This window comes from Danio aesculapii, chromosome 1, assembly GCF_903798145.1.
Source record: "Danio aesculapii chromosome 1, fDanAes4.1, whole genome shotgun sequence".
NCBI classification, from domain to species: domain Eukaryota; kingdom Metazoa; phylum Chordata; class Actinopteri; order Cypriniformes; family Danionidae; genus Danio; species Danio aesculapii.
The window spans coordinates 61,684,998-61,712,908 of record NC_079435.1 but is presented as its reverse complement, the minus strand read 5'-3'; the positions used below and the strand labels follow the sequence as shown (position 1 = coordinate 61,712,908).

General features: G+C 35.3%; 1 protein-coding gene across 3 annotated transcripts in view; it reads right to left on the bottom strand.

Moving 5' to 3' along the window:
* Positions 1 to 27,911, bottom strand: part of zgc:152904 (uncharacterized protein LOC767777 homolog) — a 452,586-nt gene that overhangs the window by 378,202 nt on the left and 46,473 nt on the right. The window lies entirely within an intron of this gene.

The window sequence follows — 27,911 nt, the reverse complement described above, 5'->3', positions numbered from 1 at the left end:
TTAACGCTGGAACTGCTCTCATGCCTTTATTTCGCCCAGTTTTTTTTTCCACCAAAGCCAAAAATAAATAAATAATATATTTTAAAAATTAATAAAAATACTAAATTAAAAAAATAATAATAATAATAAAAAAAATGTATAAACATATGTAAAATGTAATTCAGTTTTAATAATAATAATAATAATAATAATAATAATAATAATAATAATACAATAATCCACACATATAATAAATAAAGAAATAAAAAAAATACATTTTAAAAATCAATAAAATATTAAATATTAAATTATAAATATGTGTGTGTGTGTGTGTGTGTGTGTGTGTGTGTCAAAATGTTTAAAACTGTTTTAATAATAATAATAATAATAATAATAATAATAATAATAATAATAATAATAATAATGATACAGATAAAAATACATATAATTAATTAATTAATTAATTAATTAAAAAAAAAATTATAAAAATACTAAATATTAAATTAAAAAATAAATAAAAAATATAAATATATGTAAAAATGTTTAAATCTGTTTTAATAATAATAATACTAATAATAATACTACTAATAATAATACAGATAAAATACATATAATTAATAAATTATTTAATTTTAAAAAATGTATAAAAATATTAACTATTAAATAAAAAAATTAAAAATATATGTAAAAAATTTTAAATCTGTTTTAATATTAATAATAATAATAAATGATAATAATAATATAATAATAATACACACATATAATAAATAAATATACATTTTAAAATCAATAAAATATTAAATAATAAATATGTGTGTGTGTGTGTGTGTGTGTGTGTAAAAATGTTTAAAACTGTTTCAATAATAATAATAATAATAATAATAATAATGACACAGATAAATAAATATTTAATAAATTAATTAATTAATTTAAAAAGTAATAAAATATTAAATATTAAATTAAAAATTAAAAAATATATATAAATATATGTAAAAATGTTTAAATCTGTTTTAATAATAATAATAAACACAGATAAATACATATAATAAATGAATAAACTAACTAACTAACAAACAAATAAATAAAAAGAAATTTACTTTTTATATGAAAATATTTAGGAAATGTACATATTTGCACGCACCTTTAACCCTGAACTGCCACCGCCCTTTTTCTTTTGTTCACATTTGAAAAATGTATATATGCATACACCATTGTTTAAGAAAAGTTCAGGTTAATACAAAAAAAATTATCATTTTAAATAAAAAAATGCACTAAAGAAATGTCCTACCCCCAGGATGATGAAAGTCAAATGTGTTTGATAGTCAAATCATCTTATTTGTCATAATCAGTGTTGGGCACGCTCCTTTAAAACAGTCATTAGTTATAGTTACTAGTTATTTCTCACAAACAGCAACTGAGTTAATAACTGAATTATATAATTATAAAAGTAACTAATTACCAGAGAAAGTAACTATTGGGTTACTTAAAAAAATCTGATTTGCCAAATGACTCTGAAATAAATATGAAACATTGTACACTAATCTAGACTATTTTAATGTTGTTGTGGGACAATGTGAGAGACAACCATTAAATTCAACTTATCATTATAATATTATCATTACTATAGTTGCACAATAAAACACAATAGATAGATTAGAACTGTAAGTATTCATTTCACAGACCTCAACTCTCTTTTGTTTCTGGGAAAAAGTCCCATAAACACATAAACATTACTGCCTTTCGCCTCAATGAGGGAAAAGTAGTGCTTATATTTCCAGTTTGCAAACGCTACCTTTGAACTTATTGGATTTGCCATTGTTCTGACTTCTGGTTGTTGGTGTGTGTGACTGACTCTGTGTGTGTGTGTGCTTGTGTGTAAACAAGCCTCTGCCTCTGATAGGCGTACAATGGAAATGTGCTCTAAGCCAATCATCACGTTCTCAGGTATAACATGTTCACAGACACACCAATCATCATCACTGGTTGGTTATGTGTCCCGCCCCACCCCGATCACACACACACACACACACAGGAGAAAGAGAGGTCCTAGGGCTGAGAGAGATGCTGCACGCATGAAAACCGCTTCAATGTTCTCAATTATCGTAAAGCATATTGTATTGTCAGTAACGGCACTGATGCTGTAACAGGGGAAACAGCAACTCATTTGATTACTGAAATAAGTATTGCTGTTATTTATATGCCCGATATTCCCATCACTGGACAAAATAAATGGAAACACAGTCATAATTAACTGGAAACACATGCATTTACTCTGCTAGCTAATGCAGAAATACAGCAATATCCAGAGTCTGAAATAACAGACGTACAGTAGAAACACACGGTTTATCTCATCCATCTTTATTACCCTGTTTCCTCCAGGTAAACTCAATACGCACCGCTAATTTAATCTGCACTGTGCTCAAGTTCAATGTGCATTACTAAATTAATTTTTTTAGCATTGTATCTCATTTGCCATCGATCCAGTGACACTTAGTGTTAATTAAAACATTCGTTATCTAAACCTCCGGACTGAAGAGAGTTTCACCGTGTTCATTTAAAGCCTGTAATTAAGCTGAAGGAGAGACATCAAACTCATTTAAGACTGAATCACAGCATCTGAATGAGGCTTTGGAAACAAGCATTATAAAAGGAAGCTTATTATTATTAGCAGACACTAAAAACTTCTAAATAATAATAATAATTAAACTTTTTTACTACTTTAAAAACTATAGAATTTAATCATTTACCAGATGATTTGATCTAAAGTAACTTAAAAAAATTCAATATATATTGGGTCACGGTGGTGAAGTGGGTAGCACAATCACCTCACAGCAAGAAGGTCGCTGGTTCGAGCCTCGGTTGGGTCAGTTGGCATTTCTGTGTGGAGTTTGCATGTTCTCCCTCGTGTTGGCGTGGGTTTCCTCCAGGTGCTCCGGTTCTCCCACAAGTCCAAAAACATGTGCTATAGGGGAATTGATGAACTTAACTGTCCTTATGTGTGTGAATGAGTGTGCGTGGATGTTTCCCAGTGATGGGTTGCAGCTGGAAGGGCATCCGCTGTGCAAAGAACAAGTGATGGAGAAGTTAGCGGTTCATTCCGCTGTGGCGCCCCCAGATTAATAAAGGGACTGAGCCGAAAAGAAAATGAATGAATGAAAATATGTTTTAAAGTAGTTTATTAAAGCTTATTATTATTAGCCGACAATAAAAACTTTAAAATAATTATAGTATTTGAACATATTTGCTACTATAAAACTATATAATTTATAAATTTACCAGATGATTTTATCCAAACTAATATATTTATCCAAAAATATATTAAAATTTATTATTATTATTATTATTATTATTATAGTTTATTAAATGAGGTTGTGTGTGAGTAAAGCAAGACTTTTTAATTTCATTTAGCTATATTAATAGTAAAAACAAGAATATATAACCCCTAACATCAGTAATATATATTTAGGGCTTCCCACACAAAGACTTTACCTGGGTGGGCCATCCAGGTATACTAACAGCTGCCCAAGTATGTTTGGTGACAATTATTATCATTTTATTTACTATCATTATCATCATCCTTTTACTTTTGTATCTGTTCATTACCCAAACATCTGCGATCGATTAACCAGTGGAAAATCTTCTCTCGTTTACCCGTTTTGCAGGCTAGTGCTTGTAAAGTGTGCGTGAGAACTGTCAACACTCCCACAGACAGTCACATGCTCTGCAGACCCACAGAGACGCGGCTTTTGGCACTTAAAAATGCATGTCTAGGTTTCTTATCCTCCTAAATATCTCCGGGATTCAGCTTATGTTTCTAAAGTTATCATTAATTGTCTGTGTTTTTGTATTACCTTTTTATTTAAGCCTACTTTAGCTTGGCATTGCAAATGACAGCACGTGCACAGCTGCGAGAGCAAGAGATACATGAAATAATCCATTCTTTAATAAACGACTTTTAAAACCTATATACTGGAAGAGGATAAAAAGACTGGTCTAAACTGGCTGCAGAATGTGTGTGCACCATCTGAAATGGTTAATCAACACATTTGACTTATTTAAATAATCGACACTTTTTATTCTTGTAATTATTATAATTGTTTGGAGATATTGTCTGCTTTTCTTCCATTTTTAAGTCCTGTTAATTTGATGTTTATATATTACATATTTTACCTAAATTTCACCTAAAATGATTGGCAATACTGTACAAAATGCCAGCAGCAGATTTGACCTGTCAGCGGGAAAGTGAACTGAATCTTACATGACAGTAAGAAATATAGGCCTAGTGAATGTTTTTTTATAATCTTTAACCAATTAAAAACAAACACGGCGTATAACAGGGTCATAATAAATTAAAATAGTTAAAAAATTACATTATTTTTTGTTTGTTATATGTTAACCATTGATATCGATGTGGGTAAAAGGTGTGTTTCAATCCGGCTCCCACCGCAAGTATATTTCAAACCTTTGCAAAGCACTGATATTATTGCTCTTACTATTATTGTTGTTATTGTTATTTATTTATTTATTTATTTATTCTAACGTATGTAAAAAAGTTAAAATAAGATCTATAATAGCATTACAATGGTACTAAACATTAAAAGTTGGTCACACTTTATAATAAGGTTTCATTAGTTAATACATTTACTAACATGAACTCATAATGAACAACTTGTACAGCAATTATGAACCATAGTTCAACATTTACTAATACATTATTAACATCCACATTCATGCTTATTATCATTGATTATGCACACGAACTAACAATGAACAACTGCATTTACAATAATTAATGTTAACTAACACGAACAAATACTGTAGTAAACGTATTGCTTAATGCATTATTTAAAGTGTTACCCAGAAGTTTTATCTCAAAGAAACAGTGTGTTTCTGTGTGTGTGTGTGTGTGTGTGTGTGTGTGTGTGTGTGTGTGTGTGTGTGAAAAGCATGATAATTATTGCCAACAGTCTTTTTTGTTAGTCCTTCTCTTCTCCAGGTCTTTATCCAGAGTCCTTTTCTCTCTCTGAAATTTAAGCTTCCTTGTTCTCAATAAGCCTCAATTGGTTCTGCACATCAACACCTACGTGACGCCCATCGGCCAGACAATACACACGCAGGAGTTTCATATACTGTGGCTTATATTTTAAAGAAATCTTTACTTTTAATCCTCCTCCTCCTCCACTTTCCTCTTCTCAGTTTGAGAAGACTTCACAGAAATGACTATTATTTCACTTTACTCTCATTTATTTAGTATGATCTCAATGATATCCAATGATATTATTATAAACTAAATTAAGTTCAATTAATTTAACACATTTAAGATCAAACAATTCAATTAGATATTAGGAAAATGTATTTTAAAAAGTAAATAAATATGACATTTTAAATTAAATTCAGTTTACTAAGACAACATTTATTTATGCTTTTTTTTATTTAAACAAGCATAGAAATATTAAAATAAAACAATCCAAACTGAAAGAAAGCTTAATTAATTAAATATATATTTTAGATACAAAATAAAAACTTATTAAAAAGTTTAGCTGCCAAGGCAACATTATTCATTCATTCATTCATTCATTCATTCGCTCATTTAATTATTTATTTATTTATTTATTTATTCATTCATTTGTTCATTCATTCATTCATTCATTTATTCATTCATTCATTCGCTCATTTAATTATTTATTTATTAAATTATTCATTCATTCCTTTATTTGCTCATTCAGATATTCATTCATTCATTCGCTCATTTATTTATTTATTCATTCATTTATTCAATTATTCATTCATTCCTTTATTTGCTCATTCAGTTATTCATTCATTCATTCGCTCATTTATTTATTTATTCATTTATTCAATTATTCATTCATTCCTCTATTTGCTCATTCAGTTATTCATTCATTCATTCACTCATTTATTTATTTATTCATTTATTTAATTATTCATTCATTCATTTTTGCTCATTCAGTTATTCATTCATTCATTCGCTCATTTATTTATTTATTCATTTATTTAATTATTCATTCATTCCTTTATTTGTTCATTCAGTTATTCATTCATTTCTTTATTTATTTTATTTATTCATTTATTTACTTATTAATTTAATTATCCATTCAATCCTTCATTTATTTACTCATTCATTCATTTATTCATTCATTTTTCTTCGGCTTAGTCTCTATTTCAGAGGTCACCACAGGAGAATGAACTGCCAACTATTTCAGCATATGTTTTACACAGCAGTTGCCCTTCCAGCTGCAGGCCAGTACTGGGAAACACCCATACACACTCATTCACACACACTCTCATACACTACGACCAATTTAGTTCATCAATCCCCCTATAGCGCATGTGTTTGGACTGTGGGGGAACCGGAGCACCCGGAGGAAACCCACGCCAACACGGGGAGAACATGCACACTCCACACAGAGATGCCAACTGACCCAGCTGAAACTTGAACCAGCGACCTTCTTGCTGTGGGGCCACAGTGCTAACCACTGAGCCACCATGCCATCCTATTCATTTATTCATTCATTTATTTTTGAAGTATAGAAATGTTCATAGTTCTCTGTCTTTATAAAAGTTCATTAATTATTGACAGACACAACCTTTTAGATTCTTCAGAGTGTATTAGTATATGCTAAGAATACCTCTGATTAAATCTACTTAATTGGTTGTCATTTTGATCCCAGAACAGTGTGACAGACTCCCAGTCATGCAATAATGACTGCAAAAGCTTTCAGAAGTCTCCTCAAGTCAGCAGATAAGAGGCGTTATATAAGAACAAGCGGCTGTGAATCAGAGGAGACACACTTTCAGACGGCAGGTCAATTACAAATGCAGAATGCCATCAAAGATTCAATTTGCATAGATTCATAATTGCACGTCTGCAGCGATCGGGCTTTCATTTGACATGCTACGCCACTTCTTTTTCTTTTTTAGCTTGAAGTTCAAAACTGGATAAAATAGGAACAGAAATATTAATGCAGTGTAGTTTTACACATGGACATAAAAGAGACTCATTTCCTGATGTACAGAGCAGAAATGTCTCTTCAAGACCAAATCAGCTGCTTGTTTGTCATTTACACAGTCTTCAATGCTGGTTTTCTGAAATCCACGTCTGCATCAAAGATTTTTACATTTAAATCAAGTAGAATTTAGAAGTTATATGCTATTGTTTATGTGCTATTTTTGATTCTCGTCAGAAAGTCCATTTGAATGGGTGTGGCCATTATTAGACTCCCTCTGCTCTGATTGGCCGACAGTTTTGCATATTAAAGCTAAACAGGCAGTGAATATGAGTGGGTGTCGATCTTCTGTGGAGGCGGAGCTTATTCTCACTATTACATTCTTAGACTAGAACCGAGCATAATTATTCATTCATTAATTTTCCTTCCGCTTAGTCCCTTTATTAATCAGGGGTCGCCACAGCAGAATGAACCGTCAACTTATCCAGCATTTGTTTTACACAGCAGATGCCCTTCCAGTTGCAATCCAGTACTGAGAAACACCCATGCACACACTCTCATACACTACGGCCAATTTAGTGTCTCTAATTCTCCTATAGCGCTTGTGTTTGGACTGTGGGAGAAACCGAAGCACCCGGAGAAAACCCACACCAACAAGGGGAGAACATCCACATAGAAACGCCAACTGACGACTGAGCCACCGTGTCGCCCCTAATCATGATTATTTTGGTCAGTATTTTAATCACAATTATTCAAAATTATTATCAGGGGGTCTACAACTTTATTGATTGATTTACTTAAAGATTGATCCTCATTAAGAGCAATGGCTGATTCTGTGCGTGTCTTCTGATGCTTTATTATTTATTATAAACTATCTTTAAGGTGCAGTATGTAAGATAGACACCCATTAGTTATTGCACTTCAAACTAAAAACACATTTTCACCTGGCATCTCTGATGATAATGCTGGTTGCCAGATTGACGACACCAACAGGAGCAAACATGCCTGATTATCAAGCCTACGCCGTGTCCTAATTACACGCCACAAAGAACTATTTTCCATCTTTAAAGGAGTTTATGTCCTAATCCTCTAATCTAAAATGTCAATTTCAGAAATGGTTTGTATTTCTCACTGCTGAATAACAGCATAACCTTCTATGACAATGACCGCCTCAGGTACTGATTATGTGCTATATTCAGTGTTAATGTTACCGATGTGAGTTTGAATACCTTTTTATGTGAGGGATGGGATGTGATACAATAATTGACTTATCTTAATTACTATTTTTGGAGGACAAAATCAAAATTGAATCTCAATGAACTGCACAGCACTAATGTAGAACATCATATTCTACACAGTAAAAGTATCCGTAAATTAGCAGTTTTCAGTATTTTGTGATTCAGGATTTTATTTTTGCCCATTTATTAATGCTTTTGAGATCTTGATCTTTCCTCCAATAACTTTAACCTTGAAAAGTCTGAAAAAATGACTTTTATTAAAGGGCACCTATGGTGAAAAATCTACTTTTCAAGCTGTTTGGACAGAAATGTGTGTAAGTATAGTGTATAGACCGTCATATTGGGGTGAAATAAACACACCCAGTCCTTTTATTTTCAAATTTAACAACATAAAAACGGTGGACCAATTGGAGCGGTTTTCAGATCGACCGCAACTTTACGTAGGAGAGCGGTCCCCCCGCCCACCAATATTGATTGACAGCTGCGCGAATTAAAATGTCCGCTAGTCACGTGTATAATCATATAATCAAGACAGGACGAGCGCAAAGCAGCCGGGAATAAAAGGTCTGTTCAGTTTGCTAGGATCATCAATCATCATCAAACGTGATCAAGAGTGAGTTTCACAAGTTTAAAATGTTTTAAAACAGAGCATGTGTGTAATGAATTACAGCGATTTACTTCATCAGCACAGCCGCGTGTCAGAACAATTATAAAGGAAGACGCTTCAATCCCGGTTATTAATATACATTAATATAAGAGATATCCATACAGCAGTGGATATTACCAGTATCATGTCACATGCGTGCAAAACAAGTGCAAAGCTTAACGCACGCTCTCTCTCTCTCTCTGTGTGTGTGTGTGTCTTCGTGTCTGAGCTGTGTGTGTGTCTGCGTGTCTGAGCTAAGTGTGTGTGTGTCCGCGTCTGAGCTATGTGTGTGTGTGTATGTCAGCGCTACGTTTGTGTGTGTGTGTGTGTATGTGTGTGCGCTAAGTGTGTGTGTCCTTGCTGTGTGTGTGTGTGTGTGTGTGCGTGAACTTTGTAATGACATTGTGTGTGACTCATTGTTGCAACTCCACTAAAAAATGCATCAAATACTGATTGTTAAAGCTCTTACTGTAGTATTTCTCACACACACGTTACGTGAAATCTGCTTCCTGAGGCAGCCGAGGGTGGCGATTGCTGACAGGCACGTGGGAACGGTGGGCGAGGAGGACTTGCCTTAAAGGGCCAGTACAAAAAAACAGCAAAACCTTTTTTCCAGCTATAATACAGACACTTCAAACAGCTATAATAAATAATCTGATGGGTGTTTTGAGCTGAAACTTTACAGACACATTCTGGGGACACAAAATACTTATATTAAATATGAAAAAAGGGGTAACCTATGTGCCCTTTAACACTTTTAATATAGTTTAAAGTGATATATTGTCTGGGTTGGCAATAGGACTGCACAATATATCGTTTCATCATTAATATCACAATGTACGCATCTGCAACAGTCACAACGCAAGATATGCAATGTTGAGTCTCAATTATAGTTGACCAGGAGCCCCAGAATTGTATTTAATTGCTTTATTTACAAGCAATACATGATTTATGCAAACAAAATGTGTTTTCTTTCTTTTTTCTAGTCCAAATATCTACATTTCAAAAGTAAAAACAAGATTATTTTACATACCTCACTGGCAGATAATATTAGATTAGATTAGATTCAACTTTATTGTCATTACACATGTACACGTACAAGGCAACGAAATGCAGTATATATATAGCAATATAGCTTGTTTTAAGGAAAAACTCTTATTTTTGAATTCAGAGGTTGAAAACAAAAGTTTTATTTGCTCTAAGATAATTTGTAGATAATTGGACGAGAAACGAGACAAAGCAAAGTAAGAAAAGCCTTTTTTTGCATTGTCATTATTCAATTTCTCTATCTGAATACTGTTAGACTCAGTATACTGTAGAATAGTCAAATAGTGCTATTCAAATCATCTGTTCTATCTTCATAAACTGTATTCATATCACAATATTTATAACAGAAAAATAAAATAATCGCAATATCAGATGTTTCCAATATCGTGCAGCCGTAACTGCCAGTACATGTTGTTATTTTACAGACTTGTTTCGTTTTCTATTATACGTTATATTATTTCAAACCACTAAAATGTCAATAAAAGTCACTGTGTTAAACTGTAGAGTTGAATTTACAACATCAAGAGTGAACAAAGCAGAGATCAACATCCCATAATGCAACTCACAACCGGAAATAAACACTTGCGAATCACAACTGAAACTGATAATACTACATTATTTTTATTTTTTTACAGTGTATGCACTCATATGTCTCTTTAAAACATCAGGAGAATTGTAATTTCTCAGTTCATACACCTTTAATAGTTTAGCAAGACAATCCTCACAAAATCTTCAGAAGAGAATACAGCAGGAGTCTAATGGTCTTTTGACTAATTATCAAGCTGATTGCTAACAGAGTCTGAAATCAAATATTTCTGTCATAATGGACTGTGTCAGTGCCTCAATCCTGCCGTCATTTTTAAACACTGATTATGCCTTTAATCATAACATTAGCTTTCATATTTCCAGACAGTGCAATTTGAAATGAAAGTGCAAATTGTCCCGACTGACCTCGAGCCATATAAACGTACACAATAAAATTACCCTTATGAATAAAAAGACTATTTATGAAAATACGCATTAGCCAAATAGAGGTCACTAAACCCTCGTTCTGCAATCTGTGTTGCACATTCCAGCTCCATCCGGATTCATTGAATGTCATAAAATAACTGAAGTCATCTATTTATTAACTAAAACAACAGCGGGTTGGTCCATTTCAGCTCAAGATGCCCAATTTTTTATTTGGTTATAATTATTTTAAAGAATGACAAATATAGAACAAAAGAGAGATAAAATATAAATAAAGAATGACAAATATAGAATAAAAATGAGAGAAAATATAAATAAAGAATGACAAATATAGAATAAAAGATAGAGAAAATATAAATAAAGAATGACAAATATAAACGGAGAATAAAGTAATGGCATTGGATGTCGTGGATGTGCATTTACTGAGAAATCTACTATTTTGAATAGTGGCCTAAAATGGGGAATTTTCTCCTGCAATTCACATAAGATTTCACTTCAGAAATATTTCAGTATCATTACGTTATTGTTACACAGATTGGTCTGCTAGTAAGATCAGTTGACTTTGGTGTTAGCTGTATTATATGCCAATGGTTTAAGTTGGTTTTAGGCTTTGTAAAGTTTGCATGATTGTAAAAAATATAAATAAATAAATCAATGTACAATTAAACATGCTGTAGGTGATTGTCTTCAGAAACATTTTCTGTTGTGCTGGCTGAAAGTCTCTTCACATTCCAATAGTAATGATTAAAGCAAATGATCTAAAATCTATTTATAAGTATTTTTTTTTATATTGTGGGTAAGGCATTGGACTAAAAAAAAATGTTCGTCCAATGAAAAAATGTTGGGCCGATAGTTGCAATTGGTAGCCCAAATAACCTGTCAACAAATGTAGATTTGTATGCACACCTATTCACACAGATTGATACGTCAGGTGTGCGTTCACGTGACTGACAGAGTGAAGATGGCAGGAAAACAAAGGCTCAAATCAGATTTTTTTCTCAGATCAGATTATTTTGCAAAGCCGTTCACAATGTTGTTATAAATGTGGCCAATATCAGATTAGTAGTGTGAACAGATCCTGTTTCTAAACTGACCCGCATGCACAAGAGTACAGCTACGGACAGCACATGTCTAATTATGTGTATACTGTATGAAATAAGCATGCTGTCAGATTATGCTTAATCAGAGTACTGCACTTTTCACAGACAACCGTGGTGTATTTCATGAACTGTAAAGGGTTGTTCTGCTATTCATTCATTTATTTTCTTTTCGGCTCAGTCCCTTTATTAATCCGGGATCGCCACAGCGGAATGAACCGCCAACTTATCCAGCACATGTTTTATGCAGTGGATGCCCTTCCAGCCGCAACCCATCTCTGGGAAACATCCATACACACTCACTCACACTCATACACTACGGACAATTTAGCCTTCCCAATTCACCTGTACTGCATGTCTTTGGACTGTGGGGGAAACCGGAGCACCCGGAGGAAACCCATGCGAACATGGAGAACATGCAAACTCCACGCAGAAACGCCAACTGACCCAGCCGATAGCACTACCTACTGCGCCACTGCGTCGCCCTGTTCTGCTACTACTACTGTGTATTTTGCCATTTGAAACCTAAAATAAGTAATTTGTGTTCATTTCTGTTATTTATTTAGAATAATAATTGTATAACGACAATAGTCCTGCTATTTATTTATAATTATACTTTATTTATTTATTTATTTATTTATTTATTTATTTATTAGGGCAGGGGTCACCAAACCTGTTCCTAGAGGGCCGGTGGCCTGCAGATTTTAGCTCCAACCCTAATCAAACACACCTAAACGAGCTAATCAAGGTCTTACTAGGGATACTTGAAACATCCAGGCAGGCATGTTGAGGCAAGTTGGAGTTAAACCCTGCAGGGACACCGGCCCTCCAGGACCGAGATTGGTGACCCCTGAATTAGGGGGTGCTGTGCCCCTGTAGAGCTTTATGTCTTGCAACGCCCCTGGACCCAACCCTAGTGTGCTGATTTATCCTGAGCACTGTACATACATTAACAAATAACTAACACAGAAATGACATCAGGTTTAAAAACATGAACACAACAGCAGCTTCAACACATGATTAAACGCAATAATAGCATTTAAATAACACTAAGAGAGCTCTGCTCGCCTACATGTTCAGCGGTCATGTCTATTAGTCATTAGTAATTTCCCATTGGTCTGCTTTGGCTGTATTCAGCCGTTAATTGTGCTTGCATGTGACCTTCCCATGAGGCTTCACTGTCACACATCCAACAACAGAAGGCAAATGTCTCTCTGCGCATCCCACTGCAATTACCCACGTGCCCTGGTGGCATCACTCCGGATATGCAAGTGCACAGCGAGTCACACACACACACAAGGCCGAGAGTGTCAGCAGAAAACACAAACAGCAGGGCATTGTGGGATACTGCTAGATGACCAGAGCGTGCGTGTGAAAAATCACACTTCTAAATGTGCCAGTCGGGTCATGTTTTCTGAGTCAGGTGTAAATGATTGTTACATACGGCAGCTTTGCAGGAGAACTGGACGGATTCAGGCTTCCTTCCGCTCTTCACAACAACACAGTATGCAGCAATATTAACTGACCTCCGCATTAATGCTGCCGAGAGTAAGTTAAAGCAAAAGTACTTTTATTTACAAGCTGGGTTATAATTAAGTAATAACCACACTGATAATTCAAATTACATGCTGAGTCCTGTTCAGATCAATTTGTGAATCATTTTCTGGAGACTCACTCTAAATGGATCATATGAATTCGCAAATCAATTTCTGGAAACTCTGAACAGATCGTTTTAATCAGTGAATCATTTACTGGAGAGTCACTCAGAATGAATCATTTGAATCAGGGAATCAGTTACTGGAAGTTCACTCTAAACTGATCATTTTAATCACGGAATCGTTTACTGGAGTCTCACTCTGAATGGATCATTTGAATCAGTCAAGCATTTACTGGAGACTCACTCTGAAAGTTGGTGACCCGGGGGTGTTACAGACTATATCTGAGGACCGGAGACGGGAGTTTCCCAGGAGAAATAATAAAACGTGAGGATGGCAGGAGATGGGTGTCACAATCACCAGTTATCTAATCCTGGCAGATCACTGGCATACACGCAGATCGCTATGGACTACAAATCTGCCATTACACAAACTACAAGTTCCAGTCATGCACCTCGCACACAGCTGTTTCTGTTTCAGTTTGATTACATAGGCACACACACAGCCAGAGGAGGATTACGAACTGATTACAAAGACTATTTATACAGCGCACACACACATACACTTTATGGCTGAGTCTTGTTATATTGTCATTGTGAACATTAGGATGCGCTTCCCTTTGCCTCGCCTTCCGTGTTTGAACGTTGCTTTGTTTTGTTTGTTTACGTTGCTTGCTGCCTGCCTTTTTGACCATCTGCCTGTTTTATGAACACTACTCTGCATTGCCCCTGTGTTGACCGTGCTTACCTGACCATCTGTTTAATAAACCTGCGTTTGGATCCACACCTCTGTTTTCAGCGTCCCGTCCACATTACAATGGGTCTGAAATACTGGAGGCTCCCAGGAAAAGTTGGCAGGTTAAGAATTACATTGCGATTATCTCTCTTTATTACAAACATGCATTTGCATTGCTAAACAAGTCATGTGTACATGTGTATGCATGTAATTATGGAGACATGGCACCTGTCAATCAATTCAGTGGGCGGGGAAAACTGCACTCAGTCACGTTGCAGTGGGCCTGAACATCACTGAGATTTTGATCCTATTTTAACGTCAGGAAATGTAAAATAAGAGACTTGTTGTGTTTCTATCACCTCAATATGACTGTAGACACACTATAACTACACACAGTTCTGTCCAAACAGCTTACAGAAGGTGATTTTCCCCATAGGTGCCCTTTAATGTAATATTTATTTTTGTAAGTTTTTAAATATTTAATTATTTGGTTTAATAAAGCTTTAACATTGGCAGAAATGCTAAATGAGGAGTTTAAAAACAGGGGCAGACATGAGCTCGTGGCTTCAGTGTAAGGACTGACGTGAAACAATGGCGAGTCTCAAAACTGAATCTTTCTCTTCTTCACATTCAGTCCAGCGCTCAACACAACTGGCTGATGCAAGCGTGATGCAACATTCAACATTCTAGTGAATAACGCCACGCTCGAGGGGGAATAAAAACTCACAAATATGACAGAAAACACAAATGAGCGTAAACACACACACACATGCAGCAGAGAGATGTCAGACTGGATTATTTGAACACAGGCTTATTGGAAATATGTGCTTCAGCCTACAGTGTGGTGTGAGAAATAAAGAAAGCACTTCAAGATAAGTCGGCCTGCAGTTTGTAGGTATATCGAACACTAGAGGGCAGTATGATGACAACAACTTATGTTCCTTTTCACACTAATGATATTAACAGGGACATATTATTAATAAATAAAGGATTATTTATGTTCAGTCATTTGTACAACACCAAATAAACACAAAAAACGTGACGTGTTTTTTGCAAAGTAGAAAAACAAATCCAAAGTAACATATTTCAGATTGGTAAAAGTGTAAACAACGCCCTCTAGTGGATTTATCACCTGAAACAAAATGTACCCGTGTTTGTGTTGCTGATGATTCTCGATCACATAATATTGACAGCATGTAGTGCAATGATTCCCAATCTTTATTCCAGGGTATTTCTATTATTTTCTTTATTCATCTGGGGTAGCCACAGCAGAATGAACCGCCAACTTATCCAGCATATGTTTTATGGAGCAGATGCCCTTCCAGCTGCATCCCAGTACTGGGAAACATCAATATGCACTCATTTACACACACACACTGGCCAATTTAGTTTATTCAATTTCCCTATAGCGCATGTGTTTGGACTGGAGCACCCGGAGGAAACCCACACCAACACAGGGTGAACATGCAAACTCCACACAGAAACGCCAACTGACCCAGCCGGGGCTCGAACAAGCGACCTTCTTATTGTTTCTTCCCTATCCTTATTATAACAATTAAAATTCCTAATTAACCAATAAACCCCTTAAAAACAAACATACAAGAATTACAAAATCAGCTGTTACGTTCCTGAGAATAGCATACAGATTAAAATAACACCATTAACAACAATAGACAGATTTTAATAATGTTGGTTAACTGACTCACAAACATTATCTACTAATATTGACTTTAATTTGTTTGTTAAAAGACTTTTTTTAGACATTCAGAATTGAATTAAAATGCACAACGTATTTTTTTCCTTTAATATTTGCAAGCGTGCATAAAAGCTCCATCTAATTCTAATTAGACAAAAAAAGTGAATTAAATACTGCATTAAAAATCCCTTTCTGGGTGTTGATGTTGATTGTAGAGAACAAATATATTATTTGTATATTATAGTTATTAAAATGGAAATGATAACAGTCAGAATTGGGTTTTATCTTCATTTTAAATACTCTAAAATAATGCTGGGTTGTTTTTCCGCAACAACACTTGTACAAAAAAAAATTAATGCAATTTAAATATAGAGTTAACTTATTTCTACATTTTATTCACAGTTGAAGTCATAATTATTAGCCCCCCTGAATTGGTACCCCCCCCCCTGTTTATTTTTCCCCAATTTCTGTTTAACGGAGAGCAGATTTCTTCAACACATTTCTAATCATAATAGTTTTAATAACTCATCTCTAATACCTGATTTATTTAATGTTTGTCATGATGACAGTAAATAATATTAGACTAGATATTCTTCAAGACACTTCTATACAGCTTAAAGTGACATTTAAAGGCTTAACTAGGTTAATTAGGTTAACTAGGCAGGTTAGGGTAATTAGGAAAGTCATTGTAAAAAGATGGTTAAAATATATAGCTTAAAGGGGCTAATAATATTGACCTTAAAATGACTTAAAAAAAATTAAGAACTGCTTTTATTCTAGCCGAAATAAAACAAGTAAGACTTTCTCCAGAAGAAAAAATATTATCAGACATACTGTGAAAATTTCCTGAATCTGTTAAACATCATTTGGGAAATATTTAAAAAATAAAAAAAAAATGAAAGGGGGGCTAATAATTCTGATTTGAACTGTATAGAACCACTAATCTACAGAATAGCCCGCACTAATGGAGCACTACTGTATTTTGTGCACAAACATTAGAAATACAAAACAGTATTAGTAGAAACCTGACTTCAGCGAGCCCCAGATGCGCTCAACCTTTCATTTCAATCATTATTTCCCATTAAACCCGAAGCCAATTACTGCAGGATGGAGAAAAAAACCTCAAAAACATTTAACTGGCTTCATGCTTTTAAAAGCAGCAGAAATGCTTCCTCTGACTTCTTCTGGATGTGTACGGTCTGTTCAGGTAATTCAGTGACCTGCTGGTCTTATTAACGCTCATTGGCTGTGCGTTTGTGAGCGGCAGGAGCTGTCTGAATGCATTAGCTGCAGGTCGATGCTAATGGCTGCTATTAATCTGAGCCTCTGTGTTTTTACATTACTATGACAATTACACATCAGTGTGACATCACTGACAAGAGGTGGGGATATGCAAATGACATGCCTTTTTTAAAGGCTGCATAAACCGGAAGCTGCAAACATTTTTTTCCGTATCAATAACTGTGGCATCACTGCATTAAAGAGATACACGCAGCTTTTGACCATACGTACTAAAGATTAGCGTGCAATATAGATGATGGAATCCTGTTGTTTTGGTATGGACATTATAAAGTATTTAAACATCAATTTTTAAAGCACGCTTGCTAAACAAAAGCTGTATTGGAAAACAAATCAAGACACTTATCTGAATCTATTTTTGCCTACGCATACAAAACGTGCTCACTATACCAACTAGAATGGCAATTGGAAAGCCGCTACATAGATAATCACTGCAAACACAGTTAAGTAATACAAATCAAAATAATTTGTGTCACATTCAGTGTCACATGCCCATTATGAAACCAGTCTGAGATCACTGACAAAAGGCTATGCAAATGACATGCCTTTATAAGTCAAGTCATTTTCCAATTATCCACAAGGCAGCATTTATTTTATTGTAACACTGATAAAAACTGCTAACACTGTTAAATATTTAACTAATAAATAAAATATAACTTAAATAAAAATAACTATTTTGTATTTAAATATATATATATATATATATATATATATATATATATATATATATATATATATATATATATATATACAGTAGGTGAGAGTTCAAAGTGACTATTACCGCCGCGTCATATACCGCCGCCATTTGAAATAGGAGCCGCTTTGTTTTTAGTGTATGACCGCAGTTTGTGAATGAGCCGCCAGGGGGCGCAAAGGGACGGGATGCGAACGGACAGAAATAGCCCACACAGCAGCCTTAAATATGCTACTCTGCTTGTAAATGAGATTAAACAATAAGTCAAAGCATTATAATTCCTTTATTAATCATTTAAAATGTTAACACGCTTTATTGTTATTCTAAACTTTTTAAGTGCAAAGAGGATTCTTTTTGAAAAATAGAATTGAAGAAGTTAAAGACAACTGAAATGAAAGCACAAACATTCAGTACAAATATTCTAAGTATGCCTAAATAAAAAAAAATAAAGCAGTCTTTTAGCCTAAATGTAAAGAGATGTTCATGTGGTGAAACAGTAAGAAACGGTCAGGCGCATGGTCTAAAGCAGTGGCGCAATTCCCGGGGGGGACATGTCCCACTCACTTATTTTTTTTTAGATATAACGTTAGCACAGGCCCGGATTGGATAATCGGGAGGATACATACATACATATACATACATATACATACATATACATACATACATACATACATACATACATACATACATACATACATACATACATACATACATATATATATATATTTATTTTCCTGCTTGACATTTTAAATGTCACACGATCCTTGGGAAATCAGTCTAACATGATGATGTGAAGATCAAAAATCATTTCTGATTATTATAAAAGTTGAAAACTGCTAATATTTTTGTTTAATAGAAAAAAAAAACATATTTGACGATGTAATTTGATATTTGTTCCCTGATTTGAAAGGTAAATTATATCATTACTGTCAGTGTGGATGAATGTAAATGCTGAAAATAAAGTTTAAAATAATAATAATAATAAATAAATAAAAACATTTACATTCATTTTTGCTGAAGAAATTAACTCTCTTATTTATCTTACTGAGTGGCAGGATCACTGTCTGACAAGGAAACATCACTATAATTACAATTCAACGTGCATTTTAGGGCCGCGTTTAGGCCTGTCACCATATCTATTTTTTGTTGTAGGATATATTGCACCAAAATATACTGCGATAAATTATATTATTGTCATGAAGACCATTTTATGCCACTCATATAATGCCAGAATGGGAATATAATATAATCACAATGCAAGTACACTCTTCCAAAGAGCACATAATATTTTATTCTACTTAACAATGAGGAATTGGAGTCAGAATGTGAACACGCGTATCCTAAATAAATAATAATAAATGTTAACAAAACAGTGCAAGGTAAAGAGTAACAGAGGCTGCGATATCGGATCTATTTTCAGCCGTCAGACACCCACATGAAAATATACTATAGTAATTTATTATAAATACTACAGTGTTTTTAACCACACTGACACCTCCAACCAAGATAGAGGTTGTTTTTTTTGTATGGATGATATATATTGCATCACCAAAAATGATTGAGGTCATGTCCACATGTTGTGCTATAAGTAAATCTATATTGATCATTGTGACAGGCCCAGCCCTGTTATTATAATGACACATTCAAGACATATAAGAAAAAAGCACACCAAATAAGGCCATATAAGATGCTGAATGCTATTTTGCAATGTGAAACTGACCTGAAAAATATCCAGACAACATGATAAAGCACATGCAGAGGGATATCTGAGGTAATGCGTGTGATCCTGTGGTTTTACACACTGAAATGTAAAATAAAAAAAAATAAATAAAAGTTAAAACATTCATAATAAAATAAAATACCTAAAATAAAATAATTATAATAATAAAATTAATTTTTGCTGAATAAATTAACAGTTTAATTTATCTTACCGAGCGGCATGCTCTCTGTCTCATAAGGAAGCATCACTATAATTACAATTCAAAGTGCATTTTAGGGCCGCGTTATTAAAATGACACATTCAAGAGACATACAAGAAGAAAAAAAGCACACAAAATAAGGCCACATGAGATGCTCAGTGCTATTTTGCAATGTGAAACTGACCTGAAAAATATCCAGACAACATGATAAAGCACATGCAGAGGGATATCTGAGGTAATGCGGTGTGATCCTGTGGTTTTACACACTGAAATGTATCTCCTACAGCTGTAGATACAGCAGCCAGGTGCGTCTGGAGATAAATATGTTTATGCTGGAGTAAACACGTGTGGTGTTATCTACCGATGGTGTGTAAACGCATATACGGCATGAAACCCGAGGCTAATTATCTAAGGTTATCACTAAAACCTCTCTAGAGAATCCAGAAGTAGCCTAACCTCTCTTTACCAAACCCTCAGCATCATCTGAGGTGTCAGAGAAACACTCAAACACTATAGGGATGTAATGATAAAACATTTATTAGATATGTGACAATTCAAATCAACTGAGATGCCAATTGTTTTCTAATATAAGTTTATATTAGGGCTGGGCGATATGACTGTAACATAAGAGATTCTGGCAACTGAGTTAAGGATACAAAAATGCAGTGTCCAAGTAGAACCATAGCTTTTAAGAGTAGTTGGGGTCACAGTCAAAGAGATCGGTACAAACGGCAAACAAGGCAAGGGTCAACAGGCATGGAAAGACTAGACAAAAGGAAAACGCTTCATAATGCTAAAGGGTTAACAACCTCACCAAAGTGTGTGTGTGTATATGAGAGAGCTGAATATAAAGTCTAGGTAAACAGTCCATGATGAGTTACCAGTAGTGTGTGTGTGATCAGGGGAAATCAGGAACTGGTGTGTGTGTGAGGTGCATGATGGATTTTATAGTCCAGTTCAGTGACAGATGTGTAGTTCTCCAGCTATTTGCAAGGATTAGACCGCTGGTGATCGTGACGATGACTGAAATTGCATATTGTGATATCCAAGTCATCTCATGATATGATAAGGATATGCATTATAATATAGTACAATTTCTGTAAATTCAATTTACTCATGTGTGATCATATTTCTCACTTTATTTAGAATATCAGGGCAAACGTTTGATTAAAAATGTCGAAATTATAACTATAAAACACTAATATAAAATAGATATTCACAAAACATTATTCAAATGCTAACAATTACAGATCAAATGTACAAATAAAATATATCACTGAATAAAATGTACACAGCTAAATGTAAACATTGTACTTTCAAAAATTAAATGCTATTGGTTATTTTTAAAGTGGGAGGAGTTAGAGCCTGATCACACCGAACGCTCTTTTCTCTTTTAAAAACACGAGGCGCACCTCACTGCCTTTTTTGCTGACAAGAAAGAAGAAGCGCAGTTAGCTTTTTTTGTCACTCGGCAACAACTGATTCAGCTGTGTATTGTGTTGCTGTTAATACTAATATAATTTTAATATTTAATAATATTGTGAAATTCAAGATTTGTGAGTGATACATCACTGGATAACTCAAAACAACCACAAGTCTCTCCTCCATCTTCAAAAGTCTCCGTAGTCATCTTGACAACACAAACACTGCAGGCACCGCAATAGAACCCCCGCCTCTGTTTTCAATTGATTGGAGAACGAAACAGACACGCCTGACGTAGCACACTTTCCGCTCAGAGTTGTCTTTTTTCAACTGCGAGAGAGCCAGGCGCAACAGGCGGTTAAATACACGAGGCACACAGGGCGTATAAGCTATAAACCATTAAAAAAAGGCACCTCTCAATGCAAAAAGCGTATTCGGTGTGATTAGCCCCTTAATCTAGTCCCGCCCTGTCCTCATGTTTCAGTTTTAAAGCATTTCACGAGATCTTGAAAGTATTGTTGATAAGTGCTGCTTTGTTTACAGAAGCAAACATGGAAACCCAATACTATTGCTGAATCTGCATCTCATTCTGCTCGTCTACTGTCTCCTTCACGTCTTATGTAGTAAGACAATATAGTTTTACAAAATTAAAGTCCGACCATTCGTTTAGCTTTAAAATGTGAATTTAAACAATCTGATTTAAATAAAAATAAAATAGATAAAAAATGCTGCATGTATGTTATATTTTTAAATGGTAAAAGCACAGGTAAAAGCCTTATATAAAGCTTATATGAAGAGATGCATTTCATTACTCAATATTCATGTTAAACATATGCTGGAATAGTTGGTGGTTCATTCCGCTGTGGCGACCCCTGATAAATAAGTGACCAAGCTAAAGGAAAATGAATGAATTAATGCATAATTTCAGGTTGACCAAGAAATGCAAGGCAAAAAGCTAATAACAGGACATTATTTAATTCACTTTATAGTACTTTCAATTTAATTTTGCTTGAGAAAATTGAATTGTGAAATCAAAAATCGATTGAATTGAGAGTTGTGTGCATCGTAACTTCCCTACCCTCCATAGCATTTCAACAGTAAACACGACTGCGTCACAGAGTCTGAGTAAATAAATACTTTCTATTTCAACACCGGACACCAGAGAACAACAGGATTATGGTTTCTGTGGTCCAAGCCTGTTCGTCGAGGGTTAACCAAATTTGGTTTGAGGTTAAAAGGCTGGAGAAAGCGCTGTGGCTTATTTTCTCTGCATGAAATGGGATATTTCATGGTGCTAATCCAAAGACTGGGAGATTAAATAATGAAGCGGCTGAAAGCTTTCGACATCCTTTTCTGAGGCTGGTCAAGGCCAGAGTCATTCTTACTCTCTCTAGAAGCTGACATCTTGACAAGATGATTTTCTTCATTATTATTTAATTTTTGTTTGGTAGAAAACAAAATAACAAAGGCTGCTCATGCTGTTTTTGTCCGTGAATTAAAACTATAGCATAAATCTTGGCTGCCATGCTCCAAATTAATAAAAGGTAGCATAATAAACTATGATGAAAGTAGACTGGATAAGTCAACTTCGTGTCATATAAATCACAGTTCATATCTTTAAAACCTCACAGTATGTGCAGCAAGACACAATATACACAAGGTTAGATGTTAATGCCTTAAACATCTCTAGTTTCTGCTTGCATGCTAAGTGCAAATGCAGTTTAACAGATGCAATGGATGAAAAACATGTTTAGTCATTATCAGCATGCAGAAAGCATCTATATTAGGCTGGCATGATACTGGAAAAATATGTGGTAACAATATATCTTTAGAGGGCTGCATGGTGGGGCAGTGGGTAGCACGATCGTCTCACAGCAAGAAGGTCGCTGGTTCAAGCCTCAGCTGGGTCAGTTGACATTTCTGTGTGGAGTTGTTCTCCCCGTGTTCGCGTGAGTTCCCTCCGGGTGCTCCGGTTTCCCCCACAGTCCAAAGACATGTGATATAGGTGAATTGGGTAAGCTAAATTGTCTAGTGTAAGTGTGTGAATGAGTGTGAATGTATGTTTCCCAGTGATGCGTAAAACATATGCTGGATAAGTTGGCGGTTCATTCCACTGTAGCAACCCCAGATTAGTAAAGGGACTAAGCCGAAAAGAAAATGAATGAATAAATATATCTTAAGATATCAAATGACAATGCTGTTTTTAAATCATCTGATTATTTAATTATATTAAAATAAACAAGCAAAAAAAACATATATTTTTCAGGTCTAATTAATTGTAATTCAATTAATTGTATTGTCAATATTCAAACATTTAGTTTAGAAAACACTATAAATGAGTGAAAACCTATATTCAGATATTCTGACTGGCTGGTTAGTGTTTTATTGCTATTAGTGTTTATTTTCAGCTCTGGGTTTATCTTTGAAGTGCTCCAGCCAATAGCAGAACAGCAACTACTGGGGAGGCGGGGCTAAAGAGGGTAAGGCCCATCTGATTGGTCAAAAAAAAAAACATTGCATAAATTACTTTTTTTTAATATATTACATTTTGTGTATAATTGTATTTATTGTGAATTTTTTCTTAAAACTATAACATTTTTTATATTAATATTATATGTTAGGCACCTTGGGTCTGAGAGTAACGTAATTTCGATTATCTATATGTCCTGTACATGTGGTTGAATTGACAATAAAGCTGACTTTGACAAATAAAACTTTCTCCAGCAGAAAAAATTTATTATCAGACAAACTGTAAAAATTTCCTTGCTCTGTTAAACATCATTCTTCTTTGGCTCTCGGCGAAGGCGGTCGCACTTTTTCCCTCTCCGTCCCATATCTCTCCTCGCTAGCTCCTCTTGTCTTTGTCTTATTCTATCTCTGAGACTCTCCGTGCCCTGCTATCCAAACAAATAAGGAATTATGGATTTGATCAACTGGTCTCTGAATGCGATTGACACCATCTTCTCGACGAGAAGTTTGGGCTCGGGAGAGCCCACCTGTCCTGCGGGGACGTTTGCAGCTGGATACGTGATGGACGGGTGGGAGAAGTGGCGCGTCCTGTGCCTGGCTGCTCTGTCTCTGGAGGATATTGAAGACATTTACCTATTCGGAACTTTGATAACAGGGTTTCTGCTGATGGGCTTATGTGGGGCCCTGGCGTATCGACGAATGATGAAAGCGGTCAGTGCTGCTCAAAACCCCACCAGGCTGGCCGGCTTGATTGAAGCGCTGATGGGCAGGCTTGCTAATAATCAGACTGCAATATTAGATCGCAAACTGGAAAACATCGGGGTGAAGTTAGCAGCTTTGCAACAAAATTTGGCCAGATCTGGAGACGAGTGATGGACATTAAATATCTGTGAAATTGGCAGGTATTGACCTAAAGTTGAAGTATCTTTCTACTCTTTCGGCTTCCCTGTGTTTTCTTTTCTCCTGCCAGACGGCCTCGGCTGGAGGAAAACAACTTCTCCCGGATAGCAAGATAAGGAGACGCTCTGAAATTCCTGCTCCCCGTCAAGGACACCTGTTGGACTATACAGGCTTACGCACACACACACACACACAGATACACAGCACGACACTTCCTGGCCCCAATCCAACGCCTTCGTATGCTTTCACCCACTGGAGGGGGTGAGCAGGTCTGCGACCAGCGCCTCCATGGCTGCAGGACCTGATGGCTGCCCGCCCTTACCGGACTATTTCCACACCCCCTGTTCCCATCCCCTGTGGCAATGTTATGTCTTGTCGGTGTGTTTTTGTGCTAGATTGCTGGGGCTTTTTCTTATCCCTGATCTCACGGTGCTCTAACTTAAGAGCAAGGTGAGAGGGACTTTTTTTTTTGCCTCTTTTTCCTGACTGTATTTTATTTCCTGTTCCACCTCCCGTGACCTGTCTTCCCTGGAGTTGTGATGTCTGTGCACGGTCGGGGGGTTCCATTTACCTGCATTTCGTTGCCTTGTACTTGTACATGTGTGATGACAATAAATTGAATCTAATCTAATCTAAAAATCTAATCATTTGGAAAATATTTAAAAAATAAAAAAATTAAAAGGGGGCTAATAATTCTGACTCCAACTGTATATATTGCATATAATATTATCACAATAACAATAGTTTTCTGATTTATTGTGCAGGCCTAAACTATGTCTTTCAATATGCATAAGACCCATGAACCTGTGAAGTTTTCCAAAGTCATACACATCCCTAAAAATATCATGCATATACATTTGCATGTGTAGGCATGTCTGAAATGATACATAATCAAACATCAATGCAACAGGTCAGATGTCAATAGCTCTGTTTGGATGGTAATTGTTTCTCAGAAGGACGTAAGGGATTTTCACCATCTGTCCAAATCTAAAACGCCTGTGTTTTTCTCTCACGAAAATCCCCAGCTGAATTACCCACTGTTTTCTGACAAACACAGAGGTTGTGTGGTGATTTAATTCCTGTTTGAATCCACATCTTTCAGTTTCTAATGGAGATCGATCCAAAAGTCCTTTCGTGAATCCTTTATGTCCACTTAAACACACCGTATACGGTTGCACTTCATGGTTATTTGCGTCAGAAGAGACATCTTATGTATATAAATTGAAGACTTACATTACATCAGTTCTAGAAACACAGTGTCTGTGTATTTTGTTTATTGTTGATCAGTTATCTACAGCCACCTATTTTGAGTTGTGGTCCAATGACGATCACACCAGCTTTAATCCTGATGCACTGTGTGAATCTACTGCAAGTTTGATCAGGTTATACTACAAACTCAGACATCCGCCTGCAAAACTAGCTTTGTCCAAAAGCACGCATTGAATCATAACGGAGCTGTGGAGATTTTTTCTTTTACAAATGTTCCCATGAGAGACAAGTGCAGAATTGCAAGATATTTTTTGTCTTGATGCTAGTCCAAATATCTACAAATCCTTAAAGAAGTATTTTCTAGACAAGCAAAAAACATATTGTCTTGTTTTAAGAAATAATGTGTTAAACTTAAATGAGAATTTCTTTAAAAGGAGCAAAATAATCTGCCAATGGGGTCAGCAAAATAATCTTATGCTTAGGGACACACAAGATGAATTTGCTTACCCCATTGGCAGATTACTTCACTTCTTTTATGGAAAAAACTCACTTAATTTTGGCATATTATTTCTGAAAACAACACAGTAATCTTTGCTTGTCAGAAAATGCTTCTTGAATTAAGTATTTTTAGATATTTGGACTAGAAACAAGTAAAAAAAATCTAAGCAAGAGTGTCCAAACAGCGCTAAAGATGGCAAATCTACTTGGCTTTTGTATGCATGTTACAGAAGTGCAAAAGCATTTTAAGAGGGGACAATTTATCAGTAAATATTCAGATTAAAATTAGAAATGTAGAACTTACACAAGTAAAACGGCATTTAATGTCAGAGACACAAAACAGCATTGCTTTTATGACTTCAGAAGACTTAAAAAGTTTACATTATATGCATCGCTATTATTCATTCATATTCCTTCAGCTTAGTCCCTTTATTCATCAGAAGTCGCAAACTTCAAACTTACAGCCAATTGGAATGTTATCACTATTGAATGGGCGTTATCAGTGGTTATCAGCTGATAGATATGGGCCAGTAGGGGCCTTCTGCATCTACTAGCACGCTGTAAAACCCAACAGTCAACTTTAGCAGATGAAATGAGTGTAGTTAACTCAAAATTGACTGAAAGTTAAGTCTACTCATTTGAAAAGAGTTTTGAACTCAGTGTTGAAGGTAATGAGTTAATTAATGCCTCATTACATCAACTTAAATGGAGTGAGTTCACAGTACTCATATAGATTACTTTTTAAATGGTTTGTTGCAATCGGTTTGCTCGAATGGTTTGAGTTGCCTTAACTTATTGGGTTTTACAGTACTCCGTTGATTTGAGTTCTCTTCATTTATTGTTTTCTGTGCTCAAATTGCTTCGTTTACTCAAACAGATTAAGTTCTCAGTACTCATTACGAGTAGTTTTTGAACTTAAATGGTTTGTTGCAATCGGTTTCCTCAAATCGTTTGAGTTACCTTAACCTTATTGGGTTTAACAGTGTATGTTCAGAAGGCTGTTATCATCCATCTACATCAGGCATCACCAAACTTGTTCCTGGAGGGTCGGTGTCCTGCAGATTTTAGCTCCAACCCTAATCAAACAAACCTGAGCAAGCTAATCAAAGTCTTACTAGGGATACTTGAAACATCCAGGCAGGTGAGTTGAGGCAGGTTGGAGCTAAACCCTGCAGGGACACCGGCCCTCCAGGACCAAGATTGGTGACCCCTGATCTACATGGTTAATCAGCTATAGATCACCTACGGCTGTGGCCGGATATTAACAAGAATTATATATAATATTTATTAAATTTCCCATAATTGTATTTTATTAACGTTATTAACGATGATAACATCATTCTGAGCCTTCAGTAGGCGCAGAACGCCCCTACCGGCCCATATCTATCAGCTGATACCCACTGATAACGCCCATTCAATCGAGTGATAATGTTTTACACAGTGGATGCCCTTCCAGCCACAACCCAGTACTGGG